This window comes from Curcuma longa, chromosome 4 (assembly GCF_044706935.1).
Source record: "Curcuma longa cultivar G26 ecotype Majalengka, Jawa Barat chromosome 4, ITB_CL_G26_1.1, whole genome shotgun sequence".
Lineage (NCBI taxonomy): Eukaryota > Viridiplantae > Streptophyta > Magnoliopsida > Zingiberales > Zingiberaceae > Curcuma > Curcuma longa.
The window spans coordinates 18,153,562-18,169,411 of record NC_133864.1 but is presented as its reverse complement, the minus strand read 5'-3'; positions in this window follow the sequence as shown (position 1 = coordinate 18,169,411).

The following is a 15,850-nucleotide window of genomic DNA, read 5'->3' as shown; positions in this document are numbered from 1 at the left end:
ATAGGGGACGTTTAGTTTGGGAATTTTTTTCTATTTTCTATTTTTGTTTTTCTATTTTCTGATCAAGTTTTTAGAAAACAGAAAATATGTTTGGTATAATATACTGTTTAATTTCTAGAAAATAAAATTAAAAAATGTTTGGTTTATTAATATAAAAAATTATAAATAAAAAAGATTTTTTAATAAAAATATCATCTTATCATGGAAAAGGAAAAAATCATATAAGAAGGGGATCAACAAAGGGTCAAATCTGATCTTTTAATACATTACATAACTTCAAATGTATTATGAAATCTAATTGAAATCAAATTAATTAATTTAATAAATTTTAATTTAAATATTTATAAATTTAAAAAATAATTTATTCTAAATTTAAAAAAATAAAATTAATGAATTATATTTATTAATTTAATAAATTATTTTATAAAAATAATTACTTAAATGAATTATTTTATTAATATATATATAATTTTATTTTAAATTTTAAAAAATAAATTATATAAATTATATTTATTAATTTAATAAATTATTTTATTAAAATAATTATTTTTAATGAATTATTTTATTAAAAAAATTACCAAAATATATTTATTATTTCAACAAATTATTTTATTAAACAATGTTCAATGCATAAACTACAAACTGTGAACTTACATATATCGCAGTCCATGCGATTTCCAGGTCTTGCTTCATTCTTACAATCTCTGCAGTACATGACCTCCTTTTGATCAAATCTCCATTTATGACGGCAGTAATACTCTTTTCTAGTGACCCTAACTTGAGGTCTCCATTCTGAAGCACCGATCAAGTATTCCGAGGGTTCTTCCATTTCTTCTGCTGTCATCATTAGAACATCATATCTTTCCTTTTTCCTCATTTCTGGCCTGGTAAAAATCATTTCTCCGTACATTTCAGGATCAAATGTTGAATATAGAAATTCAGGATTATCAATATGTAATGGGGATGAAGAAGAGGACTCAGCGTCTTCTGAAATTTGCTTGTATAGTCTTGACTTTTCCATAACAGCTGCCCATTCTACCTTTTGCTCTTCTCTTAGCCGAAGCTCTTTAAGTTGAGGTAGAAATCCTTCTAATGCTGAAGGCATTTCTTCCGGTAGGGGTTCACTGTTTTCTGCTGGAAGAAGATACTTGTTGATAAACTCTTCCACAGGCATTTCTGCTACTGGCGGTTCAGCCGCTGGTTCCAGTACAATATTTTCCTGTACTGATTCCCGGATTGATGTGGATCCGAAACCCTGTTCTCCTCTTTCTGTTTCCTCAAGTTCACCTACTTCATATATATCAAGGATGACTATTCTTTCTATAATCAGCTGTGCAATTCTATCCTGGATATTTATATGAATTGAATCATTAGAAAGATTAAGAACAATAATCTTGACTTCACCTCTGTAGTCGCTATCCACAACACCACCATTAATAAGAATTCCTTTTAGCGCCACGCTGGATCTGGGAGCTATGCGTCCATACATACCATTGGGAATTTGGACACAGATTCCAGTCCGTAAGATAGCCTGAGTATAAGGCGGCACTTCTTGCTCCTCGCAGGTGTATAAATCATAACCTGCAGCCCCAATAGTCTTTCGGTTAGGAAGAAGGGCTAGAGGATGTAAGGATAAACAGAGCCAGAATCAGGCCCCTACCTTAGAAGTTTTACCCCATGAAAGCCATTAATTAGCAAACCAAGCTCTGATACCAAAAGAAAGCGGGAATTTTTACAACTGGATCTTGTCAACTACTCGTAGACTCAGTGAGCTACTTTCGAAGACACTTACAAACACAAACTACAAGCTCTCAAACTATGAGTGAATGGTCAGTGCGTTGGATTGACTGCCCGTTACACTCGTCTATGACTCCTTATATAGACTCAAGGGATTGCTTCTCTGCTAAGTAAAGAGTTAGCTTCCCGACAAAGCAAGCATCTATGCTTTTACAGGTGTTAATACCTCCGCTCTAAGGGGGTCAAGGCCATTGATGCTACAAAACATTCGTCTAAGAAGTTCCAAGCCCAGCAATGGAACTTAAGGCCATCATTTGTGGCGGTTCCAGTGGCGCCATCCTCCATGATTACCGCAACCAACTATGATGGGACAACATCTTTAAGGTTTGGCGATTATATGGCGGCATCCACCAGCAAGGCTCCAGCCTACAATCAGGATGATGATGAAGTAGACGAACAACATATGGTCAATATTATCATAATTCATGATGATACTGATGATGATTACCCTACCCTTGCAGCTTTAGAAGAACAACTTCATCTAGAAGGCATGGTGGGAAGTGAAGGTGAGCAAGATGATGACATAATTTCTGAATTTATGACTAACCTTCAAATTGATGACTATGAAGCTGAAAGTGAAAGTGAAAACACGGAGAATATTGAAGATCGGAGTCAGTATCTTGTTAACAATCTAGACGACTATCCAGAACTGCAAAGGACTGAGGAAATCTTGGCAGCTGCTCCCAGAGCAGAGAATGTATTGTCAACTAATGAGTCGACAATCAGCCGATACAGCCCTCCAACAGACACTGAAATGAATATTCCAGCTTATGCACAAGCAAATGCAGCATCAGGAGCTGGGAAGGCAGAGGAATCGTTGCTAAAGGTCGCTTTTAAGCCCAGGTGGGGCGTTGAAGACCGTGTCAGATTCGGAGATCTTCTAATATCCTCCTAGGGTTTGTGCACTGCGTGAAGTACTTTGGGTAAACACATACTTACAGGTTGAAGTAACTCAAAAGGGCAAGCGGTAGCTAGTAAGACGTAAGAAAGGAAGAGGCTGAAGGATAAGGTAAGCATCCGGATGAAGGATAAACCCTATCTTATTTATCTCAATTAATTTCAAACCATTTACTTAAGCTCTGTTGTTTATGAATGCTGATTTACAAGAATTTGAAAAACAATTTATTACATGGCGAAAATCATGGAATGATAGAAAGGATTTGGATTACTTGAACCTTGAATCCTCTTCTAAGGCTGATATTGCGCATAACCTCCTAGTCACTTCATATAGAGTTGACTTGGGAAATAAGGCGTTGTTTGCTTTAACTAAACAAAGCTGCTTGCATATTTTAACTTTGCGAGATAAGTTCCAGGAACAAGCTGAAAAACTTGAGGAGATTCATCAGATATCAAGCATCGTTAGACAGCAACGAAGTGATCTGAAATTGATACTTGAAAATCAGAAGCAGTTGCGTGAAGAATTAAAGCAGCTAAGGGCTGACTATCTGAAAAGAAGACCACTCTCCAAGCAGGACGTTGAAGAGTTGGTGATAAAGATAAGTGAGCAGCCAAAATTCATAGAGAAGCAGACTGAGGCTTTAACAGAAGAACTCTCGAGAAAGGTTGATAAGTTGGAGGATTTAATCCACCATTTTAAAAAGGCAATAGTTGGATGAGTGTTTCAAGTCTGAAGGAAACACCGCAGTATAAAGAAGCAATTGCTGCTACTACTGATATTGGCCAAGGATTCTCAGAGAAGGATTCAACCTCCACCCTTCTTACTGTTTCTAAGCAACTAAATACTCTCTTATATTCTGTTATCAGGCTTAGAACTGAAGTAGAAGCCTTGAAGGAAGAAGTTAGAAGAGCGCAGATTCAAGTTCCCGCTCCAGAGCTGTCTGAATTGACAAGAAAGTTGGGTGAGTTGCACCTAAGTCCACAAGGCGAAGCGTACAAAAGGGAAAGGGGGACTATTAAGGTATACCAAAACCCCTTTGATTTATTAAAGAAAATCTCAAATTAATGGCTTCAAGGAGAGATCTGCCTGTTGCTACCCAAACTGAGGGCACCATAGTACCTGCAACACCCTTGGTAGAAGATCAAATCAGAGACTACCGAAGGAGTGCCCATGCAAGATATGAAGCCCAAAGAATTGGCCGCAATATAATAAATATAGGCAGAATGATTGTAAGAGCACAGCCAAGGGAGCACACCCTTGCACTCCTCATGAATCCAGAAACAGAGTTGCAAAGGTCAATGCAACAGAGGGCCAGAACAGTTCCTGCAGAAGTACTATACATGACACGAAGAGATAGCATACATCACCGTGTTTACATGTATCGATCTGAAGAGCGCATGTTAATAATAGGCGCTGATCAGCAGGACAGAACCTTCATAGTGGAAGATTCCTATGAGAGGTTAAGCCAGTCAGGCTTGGAGTACATCCACCTGGGAGTACTTCAGGTAAAGTTTCAAATATTACATAGAAGGTATACGGGAAACCTGGCTTTATGTGTTTTCAGGGATACCCGCTGGGGAACTGATGATCGTGGCATCATCGCGGCATTAGAAGTTGATCTTTCTGAAGGAAGTCAGCTGGTGTATCTTATGCCAGATATTATGATGACGGTAAAAGACTTCTTTCGTCATATTCAGATTTCCATTTGTACAAAAGGGTATGATACATGGGAAGGAGCAGAAGCAAATCTACTTATTACCCGGAGCATAACAGCAAGGTTGTCCAACACACCCAATGTTAGATTTACCTTCAAAATTCAGAAGGTAGCAGAATACCTCCGCTCTAAGGGGGTCAAGGCCATTGATGCTACAAAACATTCGTCTAAGAAGTTCCAAGCCCAGCAATGGAACTTAAGGCCATCATCTGTGGTGGTTCCAGTGGCGCCATCCTCCATGATTACCGCAACCAACTATGATGGGACAACATCTTTAAGGTTTGGCGATTATATGACAGCATCCACCAGCAAGGCTCCAGCCTACAATCAGGATGATGATGAAGTAGACGAACAACATATGGTCAATATTATCATAATTCATGATGATACTGATGATGATTACCCTACCCTTGCAGCTTTAGAAGAACAACTTCTTCTAGAAGGCATGGTGGGAAGTGAAGGTGAGCAAGATGATGACATAATTTCTGAATTTATGACTGACTAACCTTCAAATTGATGACTATGAAGCTGAAAGTGAAAGTGAAAACACGGAGAATATTGAAGATCCGGAGTCAGTATCTTGTTAACAATCTAGACGACTATCCAGAACTGCAAAGGACTGAGGAAATCTTGGCAGCTGCTCCCAGAGCAGAGAATGTAATGTCAACTAATGAGTCGGCAATCAGCCGATACAGCCCTCCAACAGACACTGAAATGAATATTCCTGCTTATGCACCAGCAAATGCAGCATCAGGATGGATGGGCCCTGACAGTCCAACATTACCAGTAAGAAGACCCAGGCAGTGGAATAGTAATTCGGAATGGTTTCAATTACCATCTGCAAATACAAGTAAGGGGTCTGTATTCATTATGCCTAACGATTTTGATTCAAAGGTGTATGACAGGTGGGAGAGTTCAGTACTCCTACATCTCTCTGACAAACCATTTGAAAATGCGGAGGATAAACTCCTATACATAGAAAATCTGTTAGGAGAGTCAGAAGAAGAAGACATTTGTTACCTGGAGAATGAAGTACATTGCAGAGTATGAGCAGTTGAAGGCTCAGGCCTTAGGCTCAAATGGTACGCAAAATATGCTTAACCAAATTAGAATAATATTCTTTTTGGAGAATCCGCAGATTGGGACCACTAATGAACAAGATGCAGCATACAAGACATTGAAATCTCTGGTGTGCACTGAAATGACAGACACTGCTGTTCATAGGTACACCGTAGATTACTTTCACTTGGCATCTAAAAGTGGTAGAATGTGGGCTTCTGAGGAACTGTCCACAGAATTCTTTACTAAACTTCCTAGACCATTAGGGGATAGAATTGAAAAGGCTTTTAAGCTTAAATATCCCACTAACACAATTTGAGTTACAGGGAGGATTGCCTTTACCCGTAACTATTTGAAAGAAATGTGTCAGGAAGCCCTATTCCAAAGTCAGCTGAAAAAGATGAACATGTGTGGAAGAACACCAGTACATGGTGCCTATAGAGACAGAAGTTCATCAGGAAGAAAGTATGGAGCAAGGAAGAGTACATCGTATAAAGGGAAACCACATCAGTCACATATTCGTATAACCAAGCAGAAGCACCTCAACTTGAGAAAGAAGAACTGTAGATGTTATGCTTGCGGCGAAGAAGGTCACTACACATCGGAGTGCAAGAACCCTAAGAAATAGATGCACAGAGTGGCAATATTAGAATCCCTGGAGCTTGATGAGGGATTTGATGTAGTGTCAGTTGGTATGGATGAGTCAGATATCTCTGATATCTACTCTATTTCAGAAAATGAAGACAACTACAGAGTGACTGAAGAATATGATATCCTCATGTTGCAGGACGATGAATTGAATCGTCTCTATGTCAGAAAGGTACATCCTCTAGCCCTTCTTCCTAACCGAAAGACTATTGGGGCTGCAGGTTATGATTTATACACCTGCGAGGAGCAAGAAGTGTCGCCTTATACTCAGGCTATCTTACGGACTGGAATTTGTGTCCAAATTCTCAATGGTATGTATGGACGCATAGCTCCCAGATCCAGCGCGGCGCTAAAAGGAATTCTTATTAATGGTGGTGTTGTGGATAGCGACTACAGAGGTGAAGTCAAGATTATTGTTCTTAATCTTTCTAATGATTCAATTCATATAAATATCCAGGATAGAATTGCACAGCTGATTATAGAAAGAATAGCCATCCTTGATATATATGAAGTAGGTGAACTTGAGGAAACAGAAAGAGGAGAACAGGGTTTCGGATCCACATCAATCCGGGAATCAGTACAGGAAAATATTATACCGGAACCAGCGGCTGAACCGCCAGTAGCAGAAATGCCTGTGGAAGAGTTTATCAACAAGTATCTTCTTCCAGCAGAAAACAGTGAATCCCTACCGGAAGAAATGCCTTCAGCATTAGAAGGATTTCTACCTCAACTTAAAGAGCTTCGGCTAAGAGAAGAGCAAAAGGTAGAATGGGCAGCTGTTATGGAAAAGTCAAGACTATACAAGCAAATTCCAGAAGACGCTGAGTCCTCTTCTTCATCCCCATTACATATTGATAATCCTGAATTTCTATATTCAACATTTGATCCTGAAATGTACAGAGAAAAGATTTTTACCAGGCCAGAAATGAGGAAAAAGGAAAGATATGATGTTCTAATGATGACAGCAGAAGAAATGGAAGAACCCTCGGAATATTTGATCGGTGCTTCAGAATGGAGACCTCAAGTTAGGGTCACTAGAAAAGAGTATTACTGCCGTCATAAATGGAGGTTTGATCAAAAGGAGGTCATGTACTGCAGAAATTGTAAGAATGAAGCAAGACCTGGAAATCGCATGGACTGCGATATATGTAAGTTCACAGTTTGTAGTTTATGCACTGAACATTGTTTTCAGATGCAGATTCCGAAGAATGTTCACCCAAGCAGACCTGTTAACCGTGATGAATGGCGTAGTCTTGCTCAACGGCAATCAGAAGTGTTGCAAAGGCTGAGCAAAAGAGAAACAGAACTTGATGAGGAGAATCAGAGGTTGAAAGCAAGGATGCAAGAATTAGAAGAATCACGGGTTACAATTATTGAAGAAACACCTACAGAAGACGAGAAGGAAATTGAACAACTCAAAATGGAGAATGAATTGCTAGGAATGATGAACAAGGAACAGGAGGTAAGAATTTCCAACCTCTCAAAGGAAATTCAATTATTACATAATTTAGCGGAAGTTGATAAAGCAGAAATTGCTTCCCTAAAGGCCCAGTTACCTCTTCCTGTTTTAAATTATGATGAGTTGACGGTCTCTACCTTGCAACCCAGAAACAACTTGCTGAATATCAAGATTGATATAGAAATTGGTAGTAAAAAGTTGCCATTAAATGCTATTTTGGACACTGGGGCAGCCATCTGTGTTTGTAACAGGGAAATGATTCCGATAGAAATGCGGCAGCCGTCCTTAACAGACACTCTTATTCAGGGAGTTAACGGGGCAACAAAGGTTGATGAAGTCCTTAAGGAAGGAAAGTTATGGGTTGGCAACCAATACTTCAGACTTCCTAGAACATATATGATGCCTACCTTGACAAAAGGTTTGAATTTTATCATTGGTATGAATTTCATAAGAGCTATGGATGGGGGTCTTCGTATTGAAAAGGGCGAAGTAACTTTTTATAAGCTTGTTACCACGGTAAAAGCTACCCCAGAGGCTCATCAGGTAATTCTTCTTGAAGAACTTGATATTGAATTATCAGAATACTATGACATATGTGCTGCAGTTCCACGGCAAGGAATAATCAATGAAGAATTTATAAGCCCTAAGGAACTTGAAAGATTAAGGAGGCTCAGGTTCATTGGAGAAGAACCATTAAAGCATTGGTCTCTTAATCAGGTAAAATGCAAAATTTACAACTGGATCTTGTCAACTAGAGACTCAGTGAGCTACTTTCGAAGACATTTACAAACTCAAACTACAAGCTCTCAAACTATGAGTGAATGGTCAGTGCGTTGGATTGACTGCCCGTTACACTCGTCTATGACTCCTTATATAGACTCAAGGGATTGCTTCTCTGCTAAGTAAAGAGATAGCTTCCCGACAAAGCAAGCATCTATGCTTTTACAGGTGTTAAGCACTCATAAAGAAAAGAAAAGATAAGGATGCTGGCATGCACCCAAGGATGATAGTGGACACTTTACGTCTTCAAAAGTGATTGATTCGGAATAATTTGATTCCTGCAGGGTCCACCACGTCCGCTTGTCTTTAATCATCATGTCCTGGGTACAGTGTTGACGTTGGTGACGGATCGTCAATGTCCAGATTGGCAAAGTCTGACGCCAATAGTTCTAACTCCGTTAATGCTCCCAGCGATTCTTCTTCATCAGAATGCTCCCGTATAGTGGTATACCCGTGGTTTTGGCTTTGTCTTGCGTACATTTCTTGTATTGCCGCATAATGTTGTAGCTGCTGGATGTAGTCACTGATAAGATCCTCCCAGTACCAGCAATGACAAGTATTTGTTGCACACCGGTAGAACCTTCTATTTGGATTCCGGCTCGTATGCGACATCAGCAAGCTTGCGTCTTGGTGGCATGCACACTGCAAAACAGGCTTAGGAATTTCGTTAGTGAAATTTACCTTGTATGTAGCAGCCTTGTTGATACAAGTAGCTAGTCGTGCTATTGCCTCATCCGTAGTTCTTATGGAAACCTCCGAGGTAGCTTTGATAAGAGATTGTACAATAGAATCTTCTCTTTTGTCAATACAGATCATCTGTACCAGCCGTGATAGTTCATCCGCCAGAATGTTGTCTTTGCCTTCGATGTGTTCAAAGGTCACAGAAACCCCAATACCAGAAATATAATCCGTAAGCGTTAACCAACGGACCCTTGAAGGCTTATGATTTGAACTTTTCTCATAAAACTGGACAATTGCTCGGCTGTCTGTTCTGATTACTATTTCTTTCTTGTCAAGATAATAGATTTTGAATTTTTTCCAGGCTGAAGATCACTGCCTGTACTTCAGCATCAATTGTAGATTTTAAAGGATTGAACCGCCCACTGGCGTATGCACATACCTTTTCAGATGACCGAGAATCCCCTTTACTATTCTTCCATTTGCAAATACCTCCCCAACCTTCCATGCAACCGTCTGTTTCTAGTACGATTACTGCAGTAGGGGGTGGAACTTCTAGTTCTGGGAGATTCTTCACAAGGTTCTTGACAGTCTGTACAATATCCCAATCTTGTCTGTTCATACGTCTTTCCCCTTTTCCAGACGTCTTTGAGTATAGCGGTCCTAATATTTTTCCCAGAATCGGTATATATGCCCTAGCATAGTTCAAAATACCCAACCATCTTCTCAGGGAACGTACATCTGTTAGAGTTCTTTCATCTGTAGTGAGGATTTTCTGAATGATGTGAGGTTGCAATTTTATTCTGGACTCACCAATAGTGGCTCCGAGAAAATCAATCTGATAAACCCCTATCTTCATCTTTGTGGGACTAAGTACCAAACCATTTTTCTCACAAATACTGATGAATACTTTCAAATGTTCTTTGTGAGCTTCAATATTGTCAGAAAATACTAAAATATCATCAATATAAACAGCAATGAAATCCTCTGTACCTTTGAAACAGGTATCCATCTTCCGCTGAAATACTGCGGGTGCGTTCTTTAGTCCTGAAAGGCATTACTAGCCATTCGTACAGTCCATCGATGGCCCAAAAGGTTGTCCATGGTATGGATTCTTCATCCATAGCAACCTGGTGAAATCCGCTTTTAAGATCAAATTTTGAATAAATGCGAGAGTGACTTATCTTGGCTATAATTGTATTGATCCCCGGTAGTGAATACTGATCTTTCTCAGTGTTGTCATTAAGCCTCTTGTAGTTAAAAACTAGTCTCTCTTTGCCTTTTCTTTCTTCACCGGTGACAGGATCAATTTCTGTTCCTGATTCAACCATAATAGCAGTTGTTCTATGCTTAGAATTGGATGGACGAATTACCTTCATATCCAATAGCTTCTTTACATGCCTGGCCATGGTTTCTTTGAGCTTTGGGGTTACGTGTTTGAGTGGCCTGTCCTCAATCACCAAATCAGGATTTTTAATTAAAATTTTGCATTTTACCTGATTAAGAGACCAATGCTTTAATGGTTCTTCTCCAATGAACCCGAGCCTCCTTAATCTTTCAAGTTCCTTAGGGCTTATAAATTCTTCATTGATTATTCCTTGCCGTGGAACTGCAACACATATGTCATAGTATTCTGATAATTCAATATCAAGTTCTTCAAGAAGAATTACCTGATGAGCCTCTGGGGTAGCTTTTACCGTGGTAACAAGCTTATAAAAAGTTACTTCGCCCTTTTCAATACGAAGACCCCCATCCATAGCTCTTATGAAATTCATACCAATGATAAAATTCAAGCCTTTTGTCAAGGTAGGCATCACATATGTTCTAGGAAGTATGAAGTATTGGTTGCCAACCCATAACTTTCCTTCCTTAAGGACTTCATCAACCTTTGTTGCCCCGTTAACTCCCTGAATAAGAGTGTCTGTTAAGGACGGCTGCCGCATTTCTATCGGAATCATTTCCCTGTTACAAACACAGATGGCTGCCCCAGTGTCCAAAATAGCATTTAATGACAACTTTTTACTACCAATTTCTATATCAATCTTGATATTCAGCAAGTTGTTTCTGGGTTGCAAGGTAGAGACCGTCAACTCATCATAATTTAAAACAGGAAGAGGTAACTGGGCCTTTAGGGAAGCAATTTCTGCTTTATCAACTTCCGCTAAATTATGTAATAATTGAATTTCCTTTGAGAGGTTGGAAATTCTTACCTCCTGTTCCTTGTTCATCATTCCTAGCAATTCATTCTCCATTTTGAGTTGTTCAATTTCCTTCTCGTCTTCTGTAGGTGTTTCTTCAATAATTGTAACCCGTGATTCTTCTAATTCTTGAATCCTTGCTTTCAACCTCTGATTCTCCTCATCAAGTTCTGTTTCTCTTTTGCTCAGCCTTTGCAACACTTCTGATTGCCGTTGAGCAAGACTACGCCATTCATCACGGTTAACAGGTCTGCTTGGCTGAACATTCTTCGGAATCTGCATCTGAAAACAATGTTCAGTGCATAAACTACAAACTGTGAACTTACATATATCGCAGTCCATGTGATTTCCAGGTCTTGCTTCATTCTTACAATCTCTGCAATACATGACCTCCTTTTGATCAAACCTCCATTTATGACGGCAGTAATACTCTTTTCTAGTGACCCTAACTTGAGGTCTCCATTCTGAAGCACCGATCAAGTATTCCGAGGGTTCTTCCATTTCTTCTGCTGTCATCATTAGAACATCATATCTTTCCTTTTTCCTCATTTCTGGCCTGGTAAAAATCATTTCTCTGTACATTTCAGGATCAAATGTTGAATATAGAAATTCAGGATTATCAATATGTAATGGGGATGAAGAAGAGGACTCAGCGTCTTCTGGAATTTGCTTGTATAGTCTTGACTTTTCCATAACAGCTGCCCATTCTACCTTTTGCTCTTCTCTTAGCCGAAGCTCTTTAAGTTGAGGTAGAAATCCTTCTAATGCTGAAGGCATTTCTTCCGGTAGGGGTTCACTGTTTTCTGCTGGAAGAAGATACTTGTTGATAAACTCTTCCACAGGCATTTCTGCTACTGGCGGTTCAGCCGCTGGTTCCGGTATAATATTTTCCTGTACTGATTCCCGGATTGATGTGGATCCGAAACCCTGTTCTCCTCTTTCTGTTTCCTCAAGTTCACCTACTTCATATATATCAAGGATGGCTATTCTTTCTATAATCAGCTGTGCAATTCTATCCTGGATATTTATATGAATTGAATCATTAGAAAGATTAAGAACAATAATCTTGACTTCACCTCTGTAGTCGCTATCCACAACACCACCATTAATAAGAATTCCTTTTAGCGCCGCGCTGGATCTGGGAGCTATGCGTCCATACATACCATTGGGAATTTGGACACAGATTCCAGTCCGTAAGATAGCCTGAGTATAAGGCGGCACTTCTTGCTCCTCGCAGGTGTATAAATCATAACCTGCAGCCCCAATAGTCTTTCGGTTAGGAAGAAGGGCTAGAGGATGTACCTTTCTGACATAGAGACGATTCAATTCATCGTCCTGCAACATGAGGATATCATATTCTTCAGTCACTCTGTAGTTGTCTTCATTTTCTGAAATAGAGTAGATATCAGAGATATCTGACTCATCCATACCAACTGACACTACATCAAATCCCTCATCAAGCTCCAGGGATTCTAATATTGCCACTCTGTGCATCAATTTCTTAGGGTTCTTGCACTCCGATGCGTAGTGACCTTCTTCGCCGCAAGCATAACATCTACAGTTCTTCTTTCTCAAGTTGAGGTGCATCTGCTTGGCTATACGAATATGTGACTGATGTGGTTTCCCTTTATACGATGTACTCTTCCTTGCTCCATACTTTCTTCCTGATGAACTTCTGTCTCTATAGGCACCATGTACTGGTGTTCTTCCACACATGTTCATCTTTTTCAGCTGACTTTGGAATAGGGCTTCCTGACACATTTCTTTCAAATAGTTACGGGTAAAGGCAATCCTCCCTGTAACTCCAATTGTGTTAGTGGGATATTTAAGCTTAAAAGCCTTTTCAATTCTATCCCCTAATGGTCTAGGAAGTTTAGTAAAGAATTCTGTGGACAGTTCCTCAGAAGCCCACATTCTACCACTTTTAGATGCCAAGTGAAAGTAATCTACGGTGTACCTATGAACAGCAGTGTCTGTCATTTCAGTGCACACCAGAGATTTCAATGTCTTGTATGCTGCATCTTGTTCATTAGTGGTCCCAATCTGCGGATTCTCCAAAAAGAATATTATTCTAATTTGGTTAAGCATATTTTGCGTACCATTTGAGCCTAAGGCCTGAGCCTTCAACTGCTCATACTCTGCAATGTACTTCATTCTCCAGGTAACAAATGTCTTCTTCTCTGACTCTCCTAACAGATTTTCTATGTATAGGAGTTTATCCTCCGCATTTTCAAATGGTTTGTCAGAGAGATGTAGGAGTACTGAACTCTCCCACCTGTCATACACCTTTGAATCAAAATCGTTAGGCATAATGAATACAGACCCCTTACTTGTATTTGCAGATGGTAATTGAAACCATTCCGAATTACTATTCCACTGCCTGGGTCTTCTTACTGGTAATGTTGGACTGTCAGGGCCCATCCATCCTGATGCTGCATTTGCTGGTGCATAAGCAGGAATATTCATTTCAGTGTCTGTTGGAGGGCTGTATCGGCTGATTGCCGACTCATTAGTTGACAATACATTCTCTGCTCTGGGAGCAGCTGCCAAGATTTCCTCAGTCCTTTGCAGTTCTGGATAGTCGTCTAGATTGTTAACAAGATACTGACTCCGATCTTCAATATTCTCCGTGTTTTCACTTTCACTTTCAGCTTCATAGTCATCAATTTGAAGGTTAGTCATAAATTCAGAAATTATGTCATCATCTTGCTCACCTTCACTTCCCACCATGCCTTCTAGAAGAAGTTGTTCTTCTAAAGCTGCAAGGGTAGGGTAATCATCATCAGTATCATCATGAATTATGATAATATTGACCATATGCAGTTCGTCTACTTCATCATCATCCTGATTGTAGGCTGGAGCCTTGCTGGTGGATGCTGTCATATAATCGCCAAACCTTAAAGATGTTGTCCCATCATAGTTGGTTGCGGTAATCATGGAGGATGGCGCCACTGGAACCACCACAGATGATGGCCTTAAGTTCCATTGCTGGGCTTGGAACTTCTTAGACGAATGTTTTGTAGCATCAATGGCCTTGACCCCCTTAGAGCGGAGGTATTCTGCTACCTTCTGAATTTTGAAGGTAAATCTAACATTGGGTGTGTTGGACAACCTTGCTGTTATGCTCCGGGTAATAAGTAGATTTGCTTCTGCTCCTTCCCATGTATCATACCCTTTTGTACAAATGGAAATCTGAATATGACGAAAGAAGTCTTTTACCGTCATCATAATATCTGGCATAAGATACCCCAGCTGACTTCCTTCAGAAAGATCAACTTCTAATGCCGCGATGATGCCACGATCATCAGTTCCCCAGCGGGTATCCCTGAAAACACATAAAGCCAGGTTTCTCGTATACCTTCTATGTAATATTTGAAACCTTACCTGAAGTACTCCCAGGTGGATGTACTCCAAGCCTGACTGGCTTAACCTCTCATAGGAATCTTCCACTATGAAGGTTCTGTCCTGCTGATCAGCGCCTATTATTAACATGCGCTCTTCAGATCGATATATGTAAACACGGTGATGTATGATATCTCTTCGTGTCATGTATAGTACTTCTGCAGGAACTGTTCTGGCCCTCTGTTGCATTGACCTTTGCAACTCTGTTTCTGGATTCATGAGGAGTGCAAGGGTGTGCTCCCTTGGCTGTGCTCCTACAATCATTCTGCCTATATTTATTATATTGCGGCCAATTCTTTGGGCTTCATATCTTGCATGGGCACTCCTTCGGTAGTCTCTGATTTGATCTTCTACCAAGGGTGTTGCAGGTACTATGGTGCCCTCAGTTTGGGTAGCAACAGGCAGATCTCTCCTTGAAGCCATTAATTTGAGATTTTCTTTAATAAATCAAAGGGGTTTTGGTATACCTTAATAGTCCCCCTTTCCCTTTTGTACGCTTCGCCTTGTGGACTTAGGTGCAACTCAACCCAACTTTCTTGTCAATTCAGACAGCTCTGGAGCGGGAACTTGAATCTGCGCTCTTCTAACTTCTTCCTTCAAGGCTTCTACTTCAGTTCTAAGCCTGATAACAGAATATAAGAGAGTATTTAGTTGCTTAGAAACAGTAAGAAGGGTGGAGGTTGAATCTTTTTCTGAGAATCCTTGGCCAATATCAGTAGTAGCAGCAATTGCTTCTTTATACTGCGGTGTTTCCTTCAGACTTGAAACACTCATCCAACTATTGCCTTTTTAAGGTGGTGGATTAAATCCTTCAACTTATCAACCTTTCTTAGAGAGTTCTTCTGTTAAAGCCTCAGTCTGCTTCTCTATGAATTTTGGCTGCTCACTTATCTTTATCACCAACTCTTCAATGTCCTGCTTGGAGAGTGGTCTTCTTTTCAGATAGTCAGCCCTTAGCTGCTTTAATTCTTCATGCAACTGCTGTATCAATTTCAGATCACTTCGTTGCTGTCTAACGATGCTTGATATCTGATGAATCTCCTCAAGTTTTTCAGCTTGTTCCTGGAACTTATCTCGCAAAGTTAAAATATGCAAGCAGCTTTGTTTAGTTAAAGCAAACAACGCCTTATTTCCCAAGTCAACTCTATATGAAGTGACTAGGAGGTTATGCGCAATATCAGCCTTTTCAAGAGGATTCAAGGTTCAAGTAATCCAAA